At 36.6% G+C, this 26,450-nt stretch overlaps 1 pseudogene; it reads left to right on the forward strand.

The window, feature by feature from the left end:
• Positions 1–7,247: 7,247 nt before the first annotated feature.
• The window catches only part of LOC149192581 (LOB domain-containing protein 23 pseudogene), a 94,556-nt pseudogene continuing 75,353 nt past the window's right edge, over positions 7,248–26,450 (forward strand).

The following is a 26,450-nucleotide window of genomic DNA, read 5'->3' on the forward strand; positions in this document are numbered from 1 at the left end:
CACACCACGTGAATTGTACTGTAGTACCTTGAGGGTCATTATCATTATCGGTGATTCCTCTCGCGCTTGTTAACGGTTTACATCATTGACCGGTAATCAAGCGATGTCTTTCCATGTTCGACTTCAGAACAATTCTCACATGGATCGACTTGTACTTAGAGTGAAGATCGAACGAGTTTGAAGACCCCTGATCTAGTTTCATCCATCCGGGCTGCGATATATATTCAGGAAAGATAAAGACATTGACATGTACATCATTGCAACAGATAATCATCCTACTCAAAGGATGATAATTTCATCAAAATTATCAGTCTACCATCAGACGATTGTCTGTTCTATGTACAGAAAAATGAATTTATAAAGCTGAGCATGGGAATACCCGCCTCAGCTAGATCATGAAAGCAGTATGAAAAATAATGTATTGTATTGTACTGTATTACAGGTCTCCTCCCAGCGTTGGATGAACTTCGGATCCCCCTGATAAAGCATTTCACCCGATAAACGGCCTCATACTTTAGGGGGCAAATGTTATAGACATTTTTGTGCCTTACAGCATTGAGCATGAAATGTCCATAATCTAAGGGATCCAAAGTCCCTAAACATGTTGTTCCTACCCCTAGAGGAACAAGGCTAACAAACCACAACAATTCACAAAAGTTCTCCACCTGAAACTGCTCAAAAACAAGTCAATTCAGGATCATGTCAACTGCTCCATTGAGCATCTACGCTGAATGTCAATGGCTCCACTGTCTACCTGCGTTGAATATCAACTCCAACACTAGCTACCTGCGCTGAGCGAGTTTGGACATGTGGCAGACTCATTCCTCAAGGTGTCAGAGCCCAGGAAGCTTCCAAAATGACACTTGCCTCAGGGAATTCGACTGGTGATGAGTAAGAGGTTCCAAATCTCCAAGTGGAAGCAAGAACCTCCAAGTGGAATCAAGAACTGATAGAGGGAGAGGACACTAGTCAGATCTCAAGCTGACTCATCCTCTCTCCAAACATCTATATATGGATCTCTCCTCCATGAGATCTAGAGGCTGGAATTTTGTTATTGCAAAGAATTGTTGTTGGTTTGAGATTGGAATCATTGGGTGCTTAATGCTTTGAAGGGGGTGAAGATAGGAATTCCATTTGCTGGGAAGAAGATGCTGGATTGGAGCCTTCTGGGTTGTATCTCTTCTTGAACCTTGTTATTCATCAATAAAGCTATCTTGGTTTCTCCTATATGCTGATGTATCTTTGATGTATGATTGCATTAGTGTATTTGATTTATTTCTAATCCTGAATCATTTATGAATATGAATATCTACCTTTGTGTTGTGTTCTTCTCTTGTCTCAAGTAGATGTTCTCTTGTCGCAAGTCGCTGTTCTCTTGTGATCTTGCAGGAAGGCAAGTAGCTGTTCTCTTGTGGTTTTGCGAGGAGGCAAGTAGCTGTGAACACCCAAAGAGAAGAGGATCTAGATCGAGGGACAAACGGAAGACACCGGTAAGTCCATTGATCTCTCTTCTTTCCCATTTCATAAAGGAAGAAACCAGAATAGCTGTCTCTGTTTGTTGCTAAGGCACTGTCACACCTTAGGTGGATAGGATCGTCCTGCATAGGCATTTTTCCCCACAACAATGGGGTTACAAGGCACGAGGAACTTTCACCACCCAAGAGGCCTACAACCTAATAATAAGGAATCACACAGTCAAGGATCCTCTTTGGAACAAAGTTTGGGCCCCCAACATTTGGCCAAAAGTCTCCACCTTCCTCTGGTTGCTATGTCAAAACAAAATACTCACTTGGGACAATCTATGGAAAAGAAGCTTTCATGGGCCCTCCATTTGCCCAAACTGTAAACAACAGGAAGAAACTACTCTGCATCTCATGGACTCATGCCCATTGGCAAACAGACTGTGGGAAAAAGAAAGCTTCAGACGCCAAAAAGAAGGAAGAATTAAAGAGGATATCACTAACACCATACACAGTTGGGCAATCAATCCATATAAGAGTAAACTGTTAAACTCTTTATGGAAAATCATCCTAGGTCTTCTCATGTGGACAATATGGAAAGAAAGAAACTGTTGCACCTTCAAAGATCAATCCACACCTTTAGAAGTCCTATGGAACAATGTTTGCCAAAACCTTCAGGAAACACTATTGCTCCAAACTTGGTATGAAGAATAATTTCCTTCTATTCCACAAGAACAGAATATATGGGAAAACTGGAATCGTCAGTTGAACCAGGTACAAAAAAGTCACTCTTCACATAACAATATACTAAACAAATGGCTCTAAAGGCCCCATAATATGATACAACTTAATTTCGATGGAGCATCCGAAGTCAATCCGGGTAAAGCAGGATATGGTGGAGCATTCAGGGATCATAAAGGCAAACCTCTTCTAACTTTCCTAGGCTCAATTGGCTGGGATACGAACAACTCGGCCAAATTAGAAGGGCTATGGCAGGGGCTTCTTCTAGCTCAACTTCATGGTTTCTTCCCACTTTTAATTGAAGGCGACTCTCAGATTCTCATTAACATGGTTAATCAGATTCTACACGGGACACCATCATACAAAGTGGTCAGCAGCTGGAGATTAGTGGAAAGATTAGAGCTCATCGAGCAACAGCTCTCCACCAATAGAGCAATCACCTTCAAACACATCCGCAGAGATGGCAACAAAGTGGCTAATTTCTTAGCTAATATAGGAGTTGACAGTGGCAGGACTCCACAAGCTCGCTCGCTTAACACTATTGCCACTACATCCTAGATAAATGATTACAATGAATTGGTACAAAGTGAAGAAAAACACCCGGATGTGGGTGCTCCCAATGTCATTAATGACGATTAGATGAAAGGACGGTGGGAGGCTTGGCCACATGGCCGTTCACATCCCCTCCCAAGCCAGATTGAAGCAAATTCATGGCGACTTGTAGGCACCATTAATATGGCACTTATGTCGAGAATTCTACAAAAAGATTAAGGTAATGGCCTCCATAGACCATAATGCAGTCTTCCCTCCTCTAATTAACAGCACTTGCCCTCCTTAGGCTGCGAAGCCTTGCTCTCACACCGTCACTGGCAGATGATGTTGGATGCTTTGCTACATGGATATGGGAAATGGGTATCATTTCTCAAAAACTACGCACTGTAAGTTGATTCCAACCCAGAATCCCTTTGTTTCCCTTTGGACAGTCATTCCTCTCATTCCCCAAGTGATAGCTCTGTGATTCAGTCATGACGCGCATCCGCCACAGCATGCGCAGCCGAAGAGGGGGCAGTCGTGGCAGAAGCATTCATCCTCCCGCTACGCCCAGCCCTGAATCTACTTTCCCATCCTCTTCTCCAGTCATCCCACATCCCTATAGCACCTTCTTTGGCAGGTATCCAAACACCCGCAGTGGCAGAAGACAGCTCACATCCAAGGTGACTGCAGAATGAATGCAGCCATCCATACTGCCAATTTTCCCCTTCCCCCTCGCCCCACTCCTCACACAACTCAATTTCACTTCCACAACACTCTACATAGGCCTGTCATCACCGCCACTGTAACCATCACCTTCACTAAGGAAATTGACCCATAGGAAGCTCAGCCAAGGAACAACAGTGAGTAGCAGCAGGCCGCTCAGTGGAACAAGAATGCCCAAGACCCAGGAAAGCAACAGATGGTTGACGACTCTGCCACCCCACATGGAGAGGAGCTGGTAGGCAACCAAACGACCACCGAAGGCAGAGCAAGAGACATGAAGACAACCTGTGGAAGAGCAGGAGACATGTCTGACAAGCATGCAGCAGAGGGCAGCTCTACTGGCACTCAACTAGCTCATGGAATACTGCGTGACATGTCAGTAGAGGAGGAGGAGTGGTACAAGTATGTGTTTCGTATCATGCAAGAGACTGCCACAGACGACCTCTAGGAGGTCCATCCTAATTGACAACTAGGCTATTAGGTGTCGCCCTTCTGCCAACTGGAGTCTCTTATTATGATTGGTTGATTTTTGTTATGTTGTGTTTTGTGAAAATTTTCCTTTTGATCGATTTTTGCTATGTTTCATTTTTTGTCAAAACTTGTAACCCTTGCGTGGGTTTTTATCTGGTTTCACAGACTGGTTTCCCCCTTGATGGGGCAGTCGAGCTTAGGCTGTGATATTTTTTGACAAACTTTGTTCAACACTGCTGAGGCCAGAGCCTCGTTGTACTTTTATTTTGTTTCATATCAATAGAATAGTATTACTTAGAAAAGAAAAATTATACTTAATTATTATCATATCTTTAAGTAAAATATGAATATCTTTTGTCTTCTAAATTAAATTATACGAGATTCACATTGTTTCTTATTCATTACATCATTTTTTTTTTGTAAATCAGTCTTCTATTGATTAGTGTACATCAATTAAAAAAGCACAGGTGGTCTCACACCAATCACGTTTGTTCACTATTGCTAGTAACAAGTGATAGTAAAAAAAACAACATAAAGTAACAAATACCACAGTTGAAAGGGCCAGAAGGACCAGAAGACAAGAAAGATATATAAAACACCTGATATCATATCAATTGTCAGAAGTGGTGGAGGCTGGGTTGTCCAGGGTTGTTCTAGGAGGTCGAGGAGGGCAGAAGGTGCATTGCACATGCTCTTTGAAATGGGCCATCCAGGCCTCCAGTTTTTCAACATTCTTAGAGAGTAGATTCTAGCCACCCTAGACCTATTGGAAATCACGATTGTCGTTAGACCAAAACCTACAGGTGTTAGTCAACGTTCGCATTGCCGAAGATAAGGATCGATGAGAGGTGGTTAGCCCATGTCGTGAAACACAGGGGAGCGTTGGTTTATCCAATGCCCAACAATATCCCCCACGATGCGAGGTGGGTGTGTATCAAACTCGTGACCTATGCTCTAATACCACTTGATATTTATGATTGGAAAATACTGAGGGGGGTGTGAATCAGTGTTTTAAATTCTTTGTTTTTACTCAACTTAATCTTATTCTTATGCAGTTAATGATTTATGTTTGTGCTCAATAGTTATTGAATTCTTTTTGCAGATTTCAAGGAAAGAGGTTTGCATATTTGTTTACAAAAAATTCAAAGCATTAACAAAACATGTAGGAAAACACATGAAGACATCTGATATAATTGGAATCCCCAAAGGGAGAAAATCATGAACTTTAGGCTGAAAGTGATGTGAAGGCAAGATGCTACTCCTCTTTACATCAGAATTGTTTTGTAAGCTCCAACCTACAAGAGGCTCCTACCTCAACACGCTACAACCTATTCCTTTTCAAACTGCAACATAAAAAAGAACAACAATTTCTCAAGTCACAAATGTTGGTTACCTCATATATAATTCTATTATATATGAATGGATTGATTAGAAACATTGCAAATGAATGGATTGATTAGAAACATTGCAAATGAATGGATTGATTAGCAACATTGCAAATGAATAGATTCACTTGCAACACTTATCGTTTCATGAATTTTCGAATCAATTTTGACTCTAGAAATTTATTTAGTTCAAGTAAAACCATGGAGGGTATAATGGTTTTTGTAAGATATTAACGCATAATAATGTAATTGACCAATGTGCCTGTATGTTCGTTTATATTAACATGTTTTTTTGTTAATTAAATTATCACAAATACCCATTAATCCATTATAAATATTAAAATGCTTTAAAAAAATCACAAAATTAAAATAAAATTATTATTATTAATTAAAATTAAAATGGTTATTATTAATTATAATAAGAATAAATATAAGTTAAAAAAATATGCATAAAATATATAACATAATTTTTAATAAAATTTTAATTTGTAAATATGTTTTGTTATAATATCATAAAATGAATACTATGTCTTATTAATATTACATATGAAAAATATTATAATTTATTTAATATGATTTTTTAAAATTAAAGATATAGAAATAACAAAATTGTTTTGGAGATAATATTAAGAATTTTTTCTTGTTTGAAGATGATGAGTAATGAATAATAAATATTATTCTTCAAATATAGCGTTATTTGAAATTTTGGTCTCTCCACTACTCTCTATTTAAGTCTTTGCCATGGTCTCTTTCTTTATCTAGTTTTGATGATAAACAACACTTGTTCTTTCGAAAAGCATTGGCCAAAATTTTTCTTATGTGGTTTCTACCTAATTCATTATGGATCACAGAAGCCCGAATACAGAAATCCCAACCTGATTAGAGGAGTTGATACTTTCTAGGCAACTCTGCCCTTTATTCTCAGCTTTAATAATAAAAGCAAGATAATTTTTTCTATATATTAGTTAATAATAAAAGTAAAGTAATTTCTTTCTATATTTAATAATTTACTTTTTTTAAAGTCTTTCCCAAATCTTCTATTCTTTTGATGTATCTTTGTACCTTTAAAAACAATAACTGGTTTATCTGAAAACCTACTTTTGTCATAATTACAAATTTAAGCATTGCACAATTCCATTAATGTATCTTTATACCTTTAAAAACAATAACTCCACTAACTAGTTTATTTGAAAACCTACTTTTAATCATAATTACAAATTTAAACATCAAATATCTAAAGTAAAATCAACTGTTAACCTCGACTTATACTCCTGCAACCAAGATGAGAATGCCTAAATAAAAGTGCATATCTAAATAAAAAGAACAGTCTTTACGAGAAAAAATAGTAACTACACAGGTTCTGCCACTAAACGAATTCAAAATAATAAAATGATAAATTGATAGATAAAAGGATGGAAATTCTAATGCAATTAATGATACTCAATACCTCTTAATATCTGACGACCAGCGCTCAATACGTCTTAATATCTCACGACACTCTGCTGGTTAAATATACAGTAAAGATAGTTTTACAAGAGAATGTCTTCCATGACCATCAGGGCGAACAACTTTTTCCTTGACAATCCGGTCGTCTGTGCGGAATAACCATGTGGTATCCTATATTCGCTCCAAAAGATTTATGGCGGAGGACAAGAGTCAAAAAGGTTAGTGAACAAACCAACACCTGGTAATCATCCATTGGCACGCCTGTCACTCTCTGATTAAAAAGAAAAGGATAAACATTACACAAAATAACGGTCATTTTAATATCTAGTCGTGGGTAGCTGATATCACATTCCATGGGAAAGTACGATAGCTGCCCGTTTCCACGTCTATCAATCGTCTCCGCAATTTCTTCGTCCTTCAATCTCATATTATAATCACCATTGAAGTTTATTTCCACTATTGGATCTGAAGGCCCTACAAATTTATAATGTCAGAAGTAATTAATTAGAAGCCTCGCCTGACCAGATCTTGTCTGGTCATTTAGTTCAATGCAAATTCATAGTATTGGCATCTCATAAATCTATATTTTATGATGCAGATGAAAGAGGAAAATCGGAGAGAAAAATTGGGGACCCCTTGTGCGGCTTCCAGGACGCTGCGAAGGCGGTGTGGAGACAAATGTGTGCTGCCTCCTTACTTCCCACCAAATGATACTGAGAAGTTTGCAACTGTGCACAGAATATTTGGAGCGAGCAACATCATCAGGATTCTTCAGGTTTCGTGATTTTAAGCAACCTTCATGATCATAATAATCTTCATCTTATTACAAGAATACATATCCGAGTCTATTACTGTGTAATCAATCCAAACGGTAGAATCATATTTTAGAGTCTATTACTGTGTAATCAATCCAAACGGTAGAATCATATTTTAGAGTGTTGATAGGAGAACAAAAACATATAAAGTTTGTTTTAGTTTGTTCTATACGACCATTTTAAAAATCCATATTATAAAGTCTCAAACATCTGGTATTTTCGATTCTTATTATAGAAAGTTCTATGATAATATTTAGATAATCTATCTGTGATGAGATGGGAGTATCTCATTTTTAGAGAATAGAAATCTTTTGGATCGAATGACTAAATTAATGATAATATTTAGATAATCTATCTGTGATGAGATGGGAGTATCTCATTTTTAGAGAATAGAAATCTTTTGGATCGAATGACTAAATTAATTCATCTTTTTTTTCAGTCAGTCTAATATCAGCTATCTTTGAAGGCTCTACATAACCATTCCATGGGAACCGTACATCCTAAGGAAGGCACCTTTGTCTACCTAATAACCATCATTGAGCCCATATATTATTTTGAACTAGATCTGCTATCTCATTGAATGAGATGGAACCTATTTCCGGTAGATACCATTATTGACTCCAAACCATGGGTCTAAACATATTCTTAAGTGGGATCCATTTCCAATTTTCCACTCTTTACAAAATTCTATGAATGGAACAAAGGAAATGAAAATTTTCCAGATGATTGAAGTATTGCGACTTTACTTATTTGGACTCCAAATCCATTCCTCTATGGATAGTGTATGAATGTATTTCATGTGTACTAGCTTTATTCATAAACTCTAAGTAGTGATCAATCTCCAACGAACATTTGCAGCTAAAGATGGGAGATGCAATTTTTTTAGTCCCATCCTCCCTGGGTCATAGGAAGAGCAATATGGTCTCATTTCACCCAAGGAAGAACAAAATGATCATACAAACTTGACCAAAGAACATTGGCATAATTTCCTATCCTTTTCCTAATGCCTTTTAGAATCCAAGAAAGCAACATCTAGTAGAGAACAAACTTAAATAAAATTAATCTCCCTAGACCACCATTATAGTTTCCATACTTTTAACCTTCTTTCTATTTTGGAAATTATCCCGTTGGGGTTGTCTTAGGTGTTGTCTTATAAGAATTAGGCTTTAAAAAAGGTCTTAGATATTTTAAACTTCTTTCACACTGGGCAAAGTGATAAGAAATGCAGAAGACAGAAGTTTGGACCAAACACACGGGAGCTCACATGTGCAGATCACGAGGAGCTCCCACCGGCAAATGCATTCGCTCCCTCTTATTCATTAATCATCAGGAATTAAATAGATACATAGGCAAAAACAGATTCCTAATTAATAGAAACTGAATGTCAAATAAAGAGCAAATCATAACTACGTAACCTATTCTCCATTAATTTCTAACACCCCCCCTTAACGGAGAAAGGGATTTTTAAACACACCTAAAATGTCCCTAAACAAATCAAACTTCAGTCTTCCTAGTGGCTTAGTGAATTGTGGTTCTTGTGTCCTTGGACACCGAAGGAGATTGAGATAGCGAATCGAAGGATTCATGCATAGGCGATTGTTCTCCTTTTATTTCTTCAATCATCTTCACAACATGACTCATCTTCGGGCGTTGCTCAGGGGGCATGGACACACAGACCATTGCGATTTGAAGCATGCCCACCATTTCCTCACAAAAAATGAGAGCTTGGCTCACAATGCTGACTTGTAAGTATAGCGCAGATGTTTCCTCATGGGGAGAATTCCTGATAGACCTTACTCCAAACTTGTCCGAAAAGAAATCAGTCTTGTGAATAGCCCAGAAAAATATCACCGTCATTACTGCAAGGTATGTTCCCAAAACAACCCCAGTTGCAAAAATTTCCTTCAATTTCCAGCTATCAGGCTGAGGGGATGGCTTCACGCGATCCTTAGGAATGGTCATAATTGTACCGTCGTTCAGAATGGCTATGATCAAAACCATGAATGGAGAAAAGTCGAATTGCCATATCAAGGCAATAAGGAGGAAACCCAACATAATACGAATAGTGATTGACACAGCATATATCGTGTAATTCTTCTTTCTCTGAAAGATTGCCTGACTTGTTAAAACAACGCTGATAATAACACTCAGCCCTGGCTCAGTAAGCACAATATCAGACGCACTTCTAACTGCATCAGTTGCATCTGCCACTGCAATTCCAATATCTGCCTTCTGAAGTTGCTTCTGCACTCCAACTGAAGTGTCGGTGCATCTGAAATTTCCTCGCATTCGTTGCATCAAATGTTCAAAGCACCAAAAAACATCAGCTTCATTTTCAAGAAGGACAACCATTGGAGAGCAAAGATCACTCATTCCGTGACAGTAACCAATGTTTTTGTCCATCCATGCATATACTACCAGAATATCCCAAAGTTTTGCTAAATTGCTTGAATTCTCATAGAACTTCAGTGTCCTATCCGTACGGACCACATCTAAACCTATTTGGTGTAAAATAATCATCCACTGAATGATCTCTTTGTCCATAGGCATGCTACTTGCTATTTCCATTTTGCAATCATCTCCATTTCTGTCCATATCATGCTTTCTACCCACTTGGACCAAACTTTCCACCTCTGTCTGGTTCAGATTGACTTCTATCATAGATCTATTGGAGTCTGCATAACTATCTGTACCTACAGAAGATTCACGAGCAATGCCTCCTCCTTCAGGATATTCTGGATTGTGAATAATACTGCCATCCTGATTTATTCGTGGTGTAGTTAAAATGACACCACTCCCTACAGATGAATCCATTGTGTGGCAATCTGCTTTCAACTTCGCATATTGTTCTCTTCGACGTGTTCTGAGAGAATTTCTCTCCGCAAGGCTACTTCGACGGACTGCACCCAACGCTATTTTCATTCTAGTTGTCCAGTCAAGCGGAGTTCTCCCAGGACCACGATGCCACAGATTTTCAGCAGACTTATTTGATGTCATCAAGGCTTGCTGAGGTGTACTTTTCACATCCAACTTGTAGAGTCCTCCTATGCGAATACGTGTAGCAATGGGCTTCATCTGATCCAACAAATCTTTAATAATGCAATAAGATTTAAAAAATTCTACCTTGAGGTCCTCATCTGTAATCTTGGACACAGAAATCAGGTTCTTCTTAATGCCAGGAACATACCACACATCAGATATATTCCTGATCTTACCATCATGCAGAGTAACAAGGACATCTCCATGTCCCTTGATCTCGTACCCACTATTATCTCCAAGATAGACTTTTACTCCAGTGTTGGATTCTTTAAAATTTCTGATCCATTGCTTTTTACCTGACATATGCGAGGAGGCTCCAGAATCCATGATCCAAATATCTGATTCATCCTCCCCAGTAGCAGTGTCACCCTCGGCCATAAATAGTCTAACATCCAGATTCTGATCTGGGTCTGTATCTGCATCTGCATCTGCCAAATGACCTGCATGTCTTTTCTGATTGTACCTCTCTTGATTTGCCTTCTTCTTGCGAAAAAATTTAGCAATATGGCCTATCTTACCACAATAAAAACATTCAGGAGCAGAGTCATTTCTATACGAGGTCATACCTTGTGGTGTCATTTCTGATGTGTTGCCCCTCCTCTGATCAGCCATCGCTCTCCCTTTTGGCTTGAACTTTGTTATCAATGCAAGATTTGGATCTTGAGGCTTGAGAGACGACCTCCTTTCCTCTTCATGTAGCAAAATTCCAGTAAGCTCTTCAAAACTTGGAGGCTTTTCCCTTGCATTCAATCCAGTTATAAACATCTGATAGTCATCTGTCATACCGTTCATGGTGATTGTCACCAGATCATCATTTGCCACGGTTTGACCGATATCAGATAGTTTATCTTTAACTTCCTTTATCCGAGATAAGAATGACGAAACAGACTCATTCTCCTCCATCTTGATTGAGAGGATCTTCTTCCTGAGGAACAAGGTTCGACTGGTGTTCTTGATTTCATACATGTCTTTGAGAGTTGTCCAGATCTCATTTGCTGTCTTGCAATCCCGAATATGAGGAATGATGCAATCTTTAACTGACAATTTTAGTAGGACCTTTGCCTTCAGCTCCCTTTTCTCCCATTCTTGAATTGTTGCATTCGTTCCACCATTTGCAACAGTTGGCTTACCTTCATCACCGATGACAATGCTGTAGGTATTCTAACCTTCAAGCAAAGTCTGAAGCTTAAATTTCCAATTTATGTAATTAGAACCATCCAATTTGCTGCTTTCATTTAAATAATCTGCCATCTGAGAATTCATCTTTGAAAAAAAAACAGGCTACCCCGGCAGTAGCGCAGATCACCGATCCTTCAAGGGATCGAGCAATGTTCTCACACCGTTGCCTTACGCTGCTCCCTCGGGGCCTTCTCCAAAACACAACCTCCAACAGATCACCAGCCCAATTGACAGCTTCGATCTTAAGGCAGAGGCGAAGGCCCACTTTGGCAATTTCTCTGCGCTCCTTCGTGCAGCGCAATTTGCAAATCGCAGGCTAGATCGAAGGCGGCCTCTAGATAATAATGGAGCAGCTCCTTCAACACGGCCTCCGAGCACAGATCCTCAGCAGCAACTCCTCAGGCTGTAGCTCTTCGGCTTCTCTAGTTTGGCGAAACTCTTAATGGCATCTCCTTTCTACCAATTTCATTTGAACCCAAATCCCATTTCACACGATCATATCCACACATCGACCATTACAATCACCTTCAGTGGTCGCTCTCTGACTCTGCACAAAAAAACAGAGTTCTGCAACTTCATCAATTGAATGGGAATGGTCTTTGATCGAGTTACATCAAATGGCATACAATCCACGCAGAAAGTTTATCACGACTCTCCGGCAGATTCCAGGCAGCACAGCGTATTCACTGGCACACATCTCCTCCCGATTTTATGATCTCTGGCTCCAATCACAACCGGAGTCCATCCCTTCCTCGAAGACACGAACCTCACCACGGCCTGCGGTGCACCAGTCTGTTGACGAGGAATCGTCTGTGGATAGCGAAATTCTGCCTCTAATGAACGGTTCTGTTGAAGCCCAACCTGTATTTATCGCCCGACAAGATGTCAGTCTTGAAGCTTAAGGTGTCGGTCACCGGTTCGATCCACGTCCTCTCCTCTTAACAAGCAGCTCTGCTTGCGATCTGGCCGCAAGATTTCAACACCAGCAACGAGCCACACGCAGATTCAAGATTTCCAACCGAGCTCGAATCTGGTCAAACCTCCACTTTGGCGTAGCGCCCATCCGATGAGCTGGAGAATCCTCAGCACCCTTGTAGGCACAATCAATCCAACCGCTTGACCTCTGTTGTCGATATGCTGCCACGATCTGCTGGGCAGTCCAGACCTCGACCTCCGATGCACAAATACGCAGATCCAACCTAAGCACCTCACTTCCACGCACGATCCAGCCGGCCACGTCTTTGCAGCCTTCCAAAGTCACGCACAGCTTCAGCTTACAGGATTCCCAGCACTAAGCTCTGATACCATGATAAGAAATGCAGAAGACAGAAGTTTGGACCAAACACACGGGAGCTCACAGGTGCAGATCACCAGGAGCTCCCACCGGCAAATGCATTCGCTCCCTCTTATTCATTAATCATCAGGAATTAAATAGATACATAGGCAAAAACAGATTCCTAATTAATAGGAACTGAATGTCAAATAAAGAGCAAATCATAACTACGTAACCTATTCTCCATTAATTTCTAACACAAAGTAAGTGGGAAATACTTAAACGAAGGAGCTTGGCATTGAAACTAAATACTACAAAGTTAGACTTATTGTAATTTATGATCCTACCTATGGCTGTTTCTTAATAGGAAATACTTAAACGAAGGAGCTTGGGATTGAGATTAAATACTACAAAGTTGACTTAGTGTAATTTATGATCCTACCTATGGCTTTCCAAAAAGGGGGAGAGCCTCCTTTATTAACATTGCTTCTCTTCTCTGCCAGTTGTAGAAAATAAGAAGGTTATCAATGAAGAGAAAGTATAATATTTGTTCTAATATCGATAGTTACAATTTGCAGTTCCCCTGTATGCTGGGCTTCTCCCAACATCCTTCTGCAACCAGCAAGAAAATGAAAGGAGATAAAAGCACCATTGATGAAGTCCTATTTTTGCCATTTATGAAAACAACAAATGAGACAGTAGATATGCAACTCACGGCCCCATTTACAAAAACCAATCCAAAATCTATATGAATCTGTCTCCCTTCCCAAGTTTCCTTTTGGATTGTTTTAGATAAGATTGGCTTTAAACAACTAACAATTACTTTAATAATAACCTTATAAATACAGTTAATAGGAAATTGATTTTTTATTCACTGATACCAATTTGATTTTTTTTATTCACTGATACCAATTTGATTTATATTAATAGGAAATGAATTGACTTATTTTGATATATATTTTGATATTCTATATATATGGTTGCTCATATTGCCAATACTACTATCACTCGTTTATTTCAGGATGTTGATAGAGAGCATAAAGATGATGCGGTGAGTAGTATGGTGTATGAAGCGAGGACGAGACTGCGGGATCCCGTCTATGGTTCTGCAGGGGCAATTTACCAGCTGCAGCAACATGTTTGTGATTTGCAAGCTTAGTTGGCCACTGCTCCGGCAAATCTCCTTGCGGTTCTTACAGTCAATAATTCCAGTTTTGGCAAAGGAGGACAACTAGCTGATTATGATTATGATCAGCCCCTTGGCTTTTCCTGGACATGAATAATATTTCTGATCATGGAGCCACTATGGGGAATAATATTTCCATACTTGATCGGGCCCACCAGGAGTACTGCAAAGTCCATGTCTGACTGCGGCGTCATGGCCCAGGCAGAGCTATCAAGTTGCGCTGGTAATCACAAGAATCATATGTCAATAATGGAATTAGATGCAGGTGAGTTTTATGTACGGTTAGCAAATCACATGCCTGTAGTCGTAGGTCACTGTCATATTTGGTATGTTGCAATTGGAATTCTCTACAAATAATATTATGAAGCTTTTAAATGTTTGAATTTATTATTTTAGTTATGATTTAATTAATTTTCGTTGAAAACAAGAATGGCTATTTTTTTAAATTTTAAAGTGAATAAATGTTAGTTCATTGTGTTTAGAGCTTCCACAATCCAATATGGAGATGATATATAAGTATAATGTAACATTGTATATCATATAAAAAAAAATGAAAATATAACTTAATTTTTTTTATCTGAATTAAATTAAAACACAAAAAGGTATTCCATTTTCTCCATCCTATTCTTAATTCTCCATCTTATTCTCCACCCTATTCTTAATTCTCCATCTTATTCTTATGTTGAGAAATTTTCTTTGACTTATTAATGAGGTTGAAAAGAAGAGAAAGGTTTCTTTCCATTCATTTTGTCATAGGTGCAACCTGTGTGGCTCATATGACACAAGGATTTTGTGGTAAAATATATGAACCTAATAGTCATTTCTCGAGGCGGTTCTAGCACTTTAATCAACTTGCAGTAAGCCGTGTCCCAGGGTTAGACCATCATGAAAAACCTCTTTCAGCAAGCAAAATTTAAAGGAAATACATCCCATCTTTTAATATTGTGTTGAAGAGGAGTGCTCAGCCAAATAAAGAGGACTGGCCTCCCTTGATGAGGAGATCTGATGTCAGGACTCAGCACTTACCAATCTTGATTCTTCACTAGGTCATTCAGGAAAAAGAGAGAAGAGGAGACATGCAGGATTTACTCAGTTTAATATTCCTTGATCATGGATGTAGAAGTTCATATAACCTTTGGCTGCACAAAGTTCACCTCTCCCAATCAACTCTTGTAAAACTCAATCTGGATGACTGCTCAGGGTTGGCGATATGAAACTTGCAGAACTTATACCTATCGCAACCCTGGATGTCTATTGTGAGTAGATATTAAAATTATCGAATCTTTATTGCTGCAAAATCCATTTATACATTTTCTTTGTGTCGAAGAAACACGTTTACAAAGACCGACTTACAGTTCCTTACGCATTAATTTTATGGAAGCTTTATTTGTAAAAATATAATATATACATTTTCATTGTGACGAATAAACATATTTGTGTATGCAGAGTTAGAGGTCGACGATGGTCTGCAGAGCACGGTGTGCCGTCGTAATAAAATAAATTATAAAATATATTAAGACTGCGAGGTAAAATTTTCAAAGAAATTCACTTCAGATGATAATTTTATGTTGATATGTGAAGTTATACTAAATATATAATAGTGCATTTAAAATTAAACGGATCTAGATTTTTTTATTTTAGGTTTATTAAATGTTGGAAGGGATAAGTTGAATTTTTGAGTGAAAATTTTGAGGAAAAGTTTCTTTAAAAAAATGATGTTTCTTTCATTAAAATGGATATAGACTTGTTTATAAAAAACTTATTTTTCAATTTATGAATGATTTATTTTTATTTAATTGATGTTTTTAATATTATCTATTTAATTAACTAATTCTCATAACTAATAATAATAATTGAAGTTTATCATTTTTTTAGTAATATGATTTTGATTTTATGATATTCTTGAATAAATTCATAATAATTTCTTCACAACAATATATTGGTTGACTTATCAATTTCATTGAGTTTTCTTATCATTTCTATCGAGGTTTGTTTCTCCTAACAATATAAAATAACATCATGGTTATTTATGTAAAATTTGAAAATATAGTCTTTTAAAAACAAATAGTAAGAAAGAATAAGTAAATAGAAAACAATTTTATAATTTGTAAATTGAGAATTAAATCAAAAGTCATGTATCTTCTTTTTAATTTTTAATTTTTTATTAATCAAACAAAAATAAAATCATATCATTTGTCATCATGACTCCCTATATTAATGTTATCAGAAGTAGATATGAATGATAGAGTAGCAAAGTAGGCGTAAAGGGAGAGAAGAAATAGCTAGAGATGAGAATCACCTAAATTGGGATTGGTCCGCAAGGTGACCTTTTATTTCCTTCCATTTTCAAAATATTAACACAACCTTCCAAAGGAAGTTTGATCAAAGTGATCTAAAAATCATCATTTGCGCAAAAGGAAGGATTATCTCTAATCCCCCATCAGAGGAAGAAGGATTGTCTCTAATCTCTCATCATAGACAAAGAACCATAAAAATCGTAACATCCTTACCATTGTTGCAAACTAAAAGAGGCGAAGTGTTGTCCAACTACTTACCTTGAAAAAGGAGGTGTTTCATGGTTAAGGGAATACTCACTCGAAGCTCTAACTAAAACTTCAGGTCTCGAACCATATTGTAGAAGAAAACCCTAACTATTAGTGACTCCCTTGAGGGGAGTTTGAAAATATGTCATAACAAATTAGTAAATCTGGCATCCGATCGCCTAGTAGCATATAGGAAAGAAGCAATGTAAGGGTTCCTCGGCCCTCCACTCTATAGGAGCCTTTGATTTCATTTGAATGAATCTGTAGTTATCGATAAGTTTAATCTAGGAGATCAAGATCCTCTAGCTCTGTGGCATCAACCACTGCTATAGCCATGTGTGTAGTTGTTTTGGTCTAGGATTCTAGCTATATGGCACCAACAATTGTTATTACCATGTGTGCATTTGTTTTGTTCTAGGATTATAGCTTTGTGGCATCGATAGATGCTATATACATGGCAATAGATTCCAAAATATTTTCTCTAGTATTATAGGCACTCTTGGCTATGCTTTGAACTAGATCCACTACCATTGCTAGGGTTTCTATCCTCACTTGCGAAAGCCAATTATGTTTGCAAAGTACAAATCAATAAAATAATATAACATTATTTTCATAAATTGTTTATCAAGTCACGCATCCTATTTTATCTTTATAAAAATGATCGGTTCTTCATCATGAACATTATTATCATTAAGTATTTTATTTACAATATTAAGTTAAACAATATGTATGATAAAATATTATGTATAATCGCCTCAAAATTTGTTCAAACCAACTACAACTAAAGTAAAAATGACATAAAGATAGTAGGTCATATTTAAATGATTGAGGAATAAGGGAATAAGTCATTTTTTAGAACATGAAAATTTTGATAATATTAAAATTAATGGCTAGTAAACAACAATAAATGTCTTAATAATTACCTCATGATATATCTCACATTGCCAAGATTTAAAAAATCATAAAAATTAACTAAATTATAACATTATTCTAAATTATTATTAAGAATTTATACTTTAAAAAAAATCTAAATCTTGATTTTATCCTCACTTTACCATGGAACTCCTAAACTTTTAAATATGCTTTGTTACATTACAATCAGCTAGTACCATGGATTATTAATACCACATGCCGAAAAAAGCCATAAAACATAAATCATGTTCCTATGACATATGTCCATATGACATTTATTTGTAATTAATCAATTTAATTAAAAAGTCAGAAAATGCATAACTACTTTCGACATAGATTTTAACCATTGATATTTGAATAGTACTATGAATATTCTAGAATATTCGTACAATGCCCTGGGTTTAATGGGAGTGGTTGGGAAATTTGTTTGTTTCCCCTCCAACTAGGATCGATTCTAGAAGGAAAAATGTTTTGTTATGGTTTTTTTTCCCTTCCAACTAGGATCAATTCCTGAAGAAGGACATGTTCAAAAATAGACACACAGTGCCCTGGGTTTAATGGGAGTGGTTGGGAAAATGGTTTGTTTCCCCTCCAACCAGGATAATTTCTAGAAGGAAAAATGTTTTGTTATGGTTTTTTCCCTTCTAACTGGGATCAATTCCTGAAGGACATGTTTTTTTATTTTGATAATGCTCAAAGAGTAGAAAACTCTGTTTTTTTATTTTGATAATTCTCAAAGAGTATAAAACTGATTGCTCTTGGTGAAGTCATAGGTTATTGATATATATGGCTAGATGGAAGGACAATTTATGATGTAAAAAAAAATTAGAAGATAAAAAAAAAAAATTAAGATACAATCATCTTTGTGACAAGAAAAGTTGAAAACAGAAAGTGTTTGCTATTAAATTGTCATGGATATACTTAAATTAGATCTAGATTTGAAAATATCTATCACAATATTGATGTTTTTAACATTTTAAGTTATCAAAATTATGTTGAGATTGGAATTTTTTTTCTTAATTCTTTTAAGCATAAAGACGATTTAAAAGAAATCCAAATAGTTTCTTGCCTTTCTCCTAAAATATAATAAACTAATTTTAGTTTAATTCTAGTTTTAATGAATGCTAATCAGAACTATAATTAATTATATCTATAAAAAGTTATATATATATATATTGGGAAATCTAGTATAGTCATAAGAGACACTACCTCACAAGACAATCTAGTAATGTTAAAATTTGATGTGGTTATATCATAATAGTCTAATTTCATTAAAAGTTTGTTCCCTAAACTAGATATTATTTCAAAATAATTTTTAAATTAAAATAATATTTATTTATTTTTGTCTAATCATATATAAATTTATTGGGATGCAGTGATGATAACCTTGAAAATAAAATACTATGCATTAAAAAACTTAAATCCCCAATTCTTATATATTAGGAAGCTTAAATCCCCAATTCACCTATACCTACAAGACATACCTTAAGTATTGGTAATGACCCTGAAAATAAAATGTTATATATTAAGAAACTTAAAACCCAATTCCTATATATATTAAGAAGCTTAAATCCCAAATTCACCTATACCTACAAGACATACCTTATACTTACATCAACTAGTACATTTTATCTTAATCAAATAAATCAAATAAATGTACTCTTTTCCACTGAAAATTCGTATATTAATAGATGGATTAATACAAAATCCCGTCTTATACTTCTAATCCAATCATTTTCATTCATATCATTTAAAACATCAAAGGTGTAAAAATTATAATACTTTTATAACCATATGATTTCCTCGCAGTGAACGTGAGCTGGGAGAAAATTATGGATATTGACGAGCCTTCATCACATGAAATTGTGACTTTGCTTAAATTTAAGCGATGAATATTTGGCGTTATATTATTTGTAACTATTTATGGAAGGCCTTTACCAAAAATATAATTTGGTTAAAATATATATGTCCTTATGTAGCTTGATAGTTAAGAAGGTTTTCTATTTTAGTAGTGGAATGGTTGAGATAGATAATTATGAATATATGAAGAATTATACAAACTTACTATAATATGAGTGGAAGTAAAGCGTGTGACATGAAGTTATAGTTATGAAAGCTTTCTATTTTAATAGTGGAATGGTTGAGATAGATAATTATGAATATGGGAAGAATCATACAAATTTACTATAATATGAGTGGAAGAGTGTGGCATGAAGTTATATAGATTTATTTACAGTTATAGTTATTTAGTTTAAATTATGAGGTTATATAGATTTATTTACCAGGTTGATATTCAAAAAATTATAAATAGGTAGTTAAAGAATATATTTTTATAGGAGAGTGGGCATGTTCATAGGAATGTGCACATTTCTATATTAAAGGAATGAAAAGGACTATAGGCGAAACTATTAATTTGAAACATATTACAAAAGAGTAATTGGAAGTGGGTTAGAGATGTGCAATTTGTAAATTTAACAAGGGGACAAATGGTAATTTCACCATGGATTGTGATTATTAAAAATAGATGTGGTTAGAAGTGAAGATACTAATAGATTTGAAAATTTTCTATTTACGGAATATATTGAAGTAGGCTCCAGGAATTAGGTAGGAAATCCACACATAATGGTTTAAATATATTCCATTAATAGTGGCTTAGGGAATATGGTTTTCGAAGAATATTTCAATTTTTGAATAAAAATACAATCTTTCTATAAAGTCTCCAACCAATGGGTTCAACATATTGAGTTATCTACCATAGGATAAAGAAGAAAATTTAGTAAGGATATTGATAAAGTACAAGTTGATAAGAACTTTCCCTTAGCTTTTTTGTATGAGATAATACAAGGAGATCTTGTTGTATGTGGAGGGGGAGCGATTCTATTCTTTACAAATAATCATTCCATTACATTTAGGGAAATATTTGGTGAGGGATGAGATAATTATGAGAATTTATGAAACTAAAATTAGTATTGATTTTTGTGAATGAAAAAGGAATTAATTGTTTATAGCTGCTCTATGATTCCCTTTCACCATTAGAGGGGTAAAAGATGAACAAAGATGTCACAATATGTTCCTAAATTATGCCTTGTAAGAGTTTAATATTTTAGAGTGTTTTCCAACCATGTTCCTTTTCAACATGTGTATAAGGAGAGAAATATGAAAGCTAATGGTTTATCCAAATCTGGAATTTTGATGGGTCATCATACCTGATTGATAACGTAAAATAGGAATGGGGAAATTCTGAAATATTATCACCGTCCCTTTCATGGAATATTGGTGGGAGCAAGAGATGCTAATGTCTTATATATTTCTTATCTCTAATCAATACATAGTCTTTATTGATTTTGAGCATTTTATTTTTTCCATTTGTAGATATAATATCATATCATCATTTAGAATATCTCAAATAAAACAATTTAAATAAAAAAAACCTAAAAAAACATGTAAAAATGTAATTTTATAGCATTTAAATTAATAAAAATAAATTATTGGTTTCTTCCAAAGAAAAAAGAAAAAATATTCTAATAAAAAATAAATACAATTAATATAACCATTTAATATTAAATACTCAATAGTGATCATATCTTTAACTAAAATATAACTATCTCCAATGTGCATATCAACTCTTATCCTATTTTAAAATACATTATTATTCATTACTTTGTTTATCCACAATACAAGAATAAACATAATCAGTATGTTGATGGTGCTAGACCTGCCAACATGTTAGGGGATATCACCAGTAAGAAGTCCCAACTAGACCTTAGACTGTTTTGAGTAGGAGCATGAGCATTGGGTAGTAAAGCAATGCCTTGACTGAGATAGCGCGCAGAGGTAAGTGTGATATCTTTGTTGGAAGAAAATGTTTGAACTTGTGACGAGTCAAGTGATATGCATGGGGGTTCTAACACACAGAGGAGAAAAATAAGTGTGTCCCTTAGAAACCTGTAATAGTACCCAACTTGAAAGGAACACACAAGCTGAATGACATCACGAACTAGAAACCAAAATAGTCCACAATCCAAAGTGATGAGTTAAACCAATAACACGATTGCAACTAGATTCATACAATTGCATAAAAAATAGTTCATACACAAATGCATAAGTTAAATAACATACATTGCTAAAGCAACCTGAATAGCCCAACTACAGTAACCACATAGGCATGAAAATGTGTTGGCTCTTATATATATATATATATATATATATATATATATATATATATATATATATATATACTTAAGTGAAAGTTTCATCCATACATACACCACTGACAACTGCTAGCCCCAATAGTGGAACATTACAATCAACACCGCTTGCGCCTCCAAAGAGATGTACTCACTATACACTATGGAGAAGTAAATACTCGCCACAATACTCTCCAAGCCTTCCCTAATTAATGCTTAGCCAAAATCTTGTCTCCCCAAAATCCCTTTCTATGAGTTATGAGGTTCTATATACAGCAAAGGGTGGGGTGACACTTGACATTCCCCTTTGACTCTTGGACTACCCTCATGACTCTTCAACTTCATTACATATAACTCTTTACATTACATATGACTGTTTAAATTCCACTAATGACACTTGGAACTTTACAACATATTTACAATAATGAAACGATTTCCACCTATACCCATGTGGGACAAAAATAGGCTTGAGTTAGCGAGACAAGATAACACTAAGACTTAGATGGCGATGGAAAAGACCAACTTGGAAACATCCTCCTAGTGATATTTGGTGGCAAACCAATGCCAAGATTGGTAGAGCGTAATATTGTCTGCATACTGGTTGATGACATATTTCTGGAAACGAACTATTGTCTCCATCGCTTCTAGGTATACTAACCTGTAACCTCTATCCAACTCGTATTGTAACATGCACAACATAGTCATGAGTGTGGCCAAACTAGTGAAATACCTCTGCATGTCCTCTGTGATGATCTTCAAGTATGCACTCGGGGCCATGTGCATCAACTACTCGAACTACATTTCATTACCCAATCAGACTTGGCTCTTCTGTCTGGGCTCAATGAGTGTTCAGATGGATGGGATCCTGTGCATCTACACGATGACATCCAAACTTCTAAAAAACCATGCATATGAAGCCTCAACATTGCTGACGAATGGCAGGAGTTCCTCATAGTTCCAGATCTGACTCTCGATGTGTACTTCGTCCAACTTTTCTTGTGACTTCATCATCTTGTGAAATTAAAATGGGGTTCCCTTGTACCTCATTATCCATGTCTATATGTGATAAAAAATGGTGTGTATGTCTGTGAGCATGCGCGCAATCTTGATGCAACACTCATGAAATCCATGTAAATGGACAACTACCTTTTGTACAGTGACGAGCCTATCATATAGTCTCTGCATGATTGTCTTAAGAGCTGATAATTCAGTGAGTATAAGTTTCTTCATTTCTACTCTAGTGGATCCTGTTGATTGTTCTTCCCTCTCCTTGGCCACTTGCAAGTCCTTAGCCATGTGCTCATTTATGCTATTAAGAACTTCACACATGAGCTTTGTAGATTTCACATAAGCCTTCATAACATCACCCAAAACAACTAGATGTCTTCGCACATCAAACACAATCACCCGTTCTTCAAAGTGCGCAGGATATGTATGATGATCCAAGTTGTGTGCTCTGCACGCCTGTACAACCCTGTGTCATGACTTGTCAAAGGCTATGTTGTACATATATGTTCCCAAATCATCCTCAAGGAGAACACTCTCCCCTTGTTCACTTGGTATTTTATCTGCAAATGGAGTTGGTGAAGCCTATGCAGTGATCTTTGTTTCTTTTGGCATGAGGTTTCTCTCCTGATCCTATTCTGGCTCCACTATATTCGTTTCCATACTTTCAACCATTTGTTCATCCTACTCAGCAAGTTCATCCTCCTATGACCACTCACCCATTTCAACATTTGTTTCTGGTGGATTTGAGTCTTCAACCTCTATCAGCGTTGGTGAGCACCAGTATTGCAGCAATAATGCTGCAACTCCTGGGGCTTCCTACTTTACTTTTATCAACCTGGTTGTTCATAACAAACTTGGAAGCGATGGTGCTGTATGCACAAGTACTAGCTCTTACTGCAGGCTGTCACTTGGTCAACGGGTGAAAGATGACTAGGAGATCAAGCCAACTTCTATTAGTTTCTAGAAGAAATTTTCAACTGTGATAAAAGAAAGCTAACTCTACAGAGGCTATTCTATTTGCAAAAACAAAAGGAATACTGAAATGTAATGCAAACCCTAGCAAACCCTAATTTATCCAACTAACCCTACTTTTGCAGAAAAAGAGATAAAAACTGATGAAATGTATGCCATTGACTACATGGAAGGTGAATTACATCTTTTAAAACTCCTTCTAAAAGAAAATGAGAAAAGAGCATCCTTTTGTATTTTTTGAGTGTTTTTATGTGAAATTATTATGCTTGTAATTTATCGGTTTGTGATTGTGGCAGAGGTTTGGTGGCGATGGAGGATGGATTTGGATTTTGCAAAGGTGGAGGAAGGTGTGGAGAGATCCTAAGAAGCCCCTAGTACCCTTCTGAAGACTTCTCTTGCAATCAGACTTCGAAAAGTCACTCACAGGAAATTCTACAGGAGGCTGTAGGGGATCTACAGGAGGATGCCGAGAGCTATTTTTGGAGGTTTTAAAGGTGGAAAAATGGTGGGAAAGGGTAATTGAAGGCTAGAAGAAGGTGTTGAGGTGTTTGTAGCTTGTCAAGGAAGATCAAGAGGGAACATGATGGTTGGATTTGTTCAAATGGCAAGAGGGAAGCTTATGGAGAAAATGAAGAAATTATGGCAGATTGGTGAAATGTTGCAAATGACTTGGGAAATCTGTGGGAAGTGAGCTGATGTTGGCCGCTTTATGGATGTATGGTGAGCTGAGGTTCCCTACAAGAGATCTGCACATCTACTTACGAAAACTGATCAAAGAAAGGACTAACTATACCATGAAAACAAAACTTTCTCTAGCTTGACCTAACTTTTGACCTACAAACAGAAAATGCTGAACAGTAGCCTTTGAACAGAAAATAATGCAGAGAGATCTATTGTAAAAGAATAGGAAATGATCTAGGAAACTGAATCTGAAGTGATACATTAATCTTTCCAAATCAAGTTATAACACTAGAAATTGTATGGGAGAGCAAAACTATGTTTTTGGTGGCAGCACTAATGCCTTGACCTCAAATCATAGTCCCAGAAAGGGAGAAAGGACATCAGGGCCTACTATTGGACTTTTTGAATCTTAGCCTATCACTGCATTAACTTACTTAAGAAACTGAAACAAAAAATGCTATGCAAACCATCAAAAGCAACATATTCTAAACAAGGTAAAATGAATCTATGTAACAGAAATTAACTCATGAACTGAAGCAAAAAAACATTTAAGTACAATGTAAGAGGTGTTGGGAAGCTTTGGTTGGGCCCTAACCCATGAGCTTCAGCCCTCTAAAAGAGATCAGTGCTGGCTCGAAAACTGTTTCATCTCCATTATCAAAAATAAAAGTCACATTACATAAATTGTTCTCAAAAAGGAAGCTCGAAAATGAGCTGAACAAGTGCTACCCACAAGTGCGAAAATTATACTAATGATTGGATAACCTACTAAGGCTCTAAGCCCCCTCATTTATACAAATGGAGCCCCCAACAGCCTTCCTAAAATCAAGGAGCTCGGCTTCCCAGAACTGGAGATAAACAACAATCCTTCTTTACTTGCTTGGTTACTCCTTGGATGGATCAATGTGACTGCTTTTGCTCCGAGTTGTTGATGGAGGATTTAAGGGGTCATAAATGAAGGAGACATCCCCCTACAAATCCTCTTCCCTATTTTCCTTGATTATTTGCTGCCATTTGCTCATAAATCCTTTGACTTTGTCCAAAATTGACCAAAAAATCTGCATAAAGCACACATTAGACTACATGGCAAAATGACTAACCCAATTCACTCTATTACCATAAATATAATAAAAAACATGCAATAAAATAATGATAATGGTGGATTAAGTCGAATTAAGAGGTGAAATGATCCCATATAATTACCCATTTCTGGGGCTCATCATCACCCCCTTACTGAATGGGTTGCTCATCCTCTGAGCAACTAGTCTATCTCTTCATTCTTGATGGCTCTTATAGATTCCCTGACATCCCATGTTTCTAATGTGATATATTCCTCTTTATCATGGAATCCTCCCTTTCTATCCACCTCTTCCCACTGTTTCCATTCTACCTCCTCTTTTACTCCTTCCAGCAGTCCTAGCAGTAGTGGAGGATTGAATTTGAGGCCAATCCAATTGGCCTTCAAACTTTGCATAGAGTGCTTATACAGTGGCACTTTCCTCACGGCTTCTCTAATCCTATTTGGGGAGTGATACTCCATGATCTATAGGCTGTGTGGAAATGTGTTCCACCTTCTAATGTAGGCATGAATGTAGTCATCTCCAAACAATCTCTTCATGTCCTCGAAATGTGCAATAGCCTGGGTCTGCTCATCGATATATTTGGGGACACTTTGAGGATTAGCTGCAAGGTGTTAGTGGGCACTGATGAGAGCCATGGGGTCTGTTGGATCTGCTCTAATCATCGGAGGTTCATTAAGCTCTTTTGCCATCATTTTCTACATTTCTGCTGCCCGTTTCTCTTCATGGCTCATCCAAGATGCCATGGCCATCAGCTGCAAGTCTCCTAACACAACATTGGTGTCCCATAGGTTCATATCAGTAAGGGCCATGTTG

The sequence above is a fragment of the Pinus tabuliformis genome, chromosome 2_2, assembly GCF_031772625.1.
Source record: "Pinus tabuliformis cultivar Carrire ecotype Pingquan chromosome 2_2, CPIR1, whole genome shotgun sequence".
NCBI classification, from domain to species: domain Eukaryota; kingdom Viridiplantae; phylum Streptophyta; class Pinopsida; order Pinales; family Pinaceae; genus Pinus; species Pinus tabuliformis.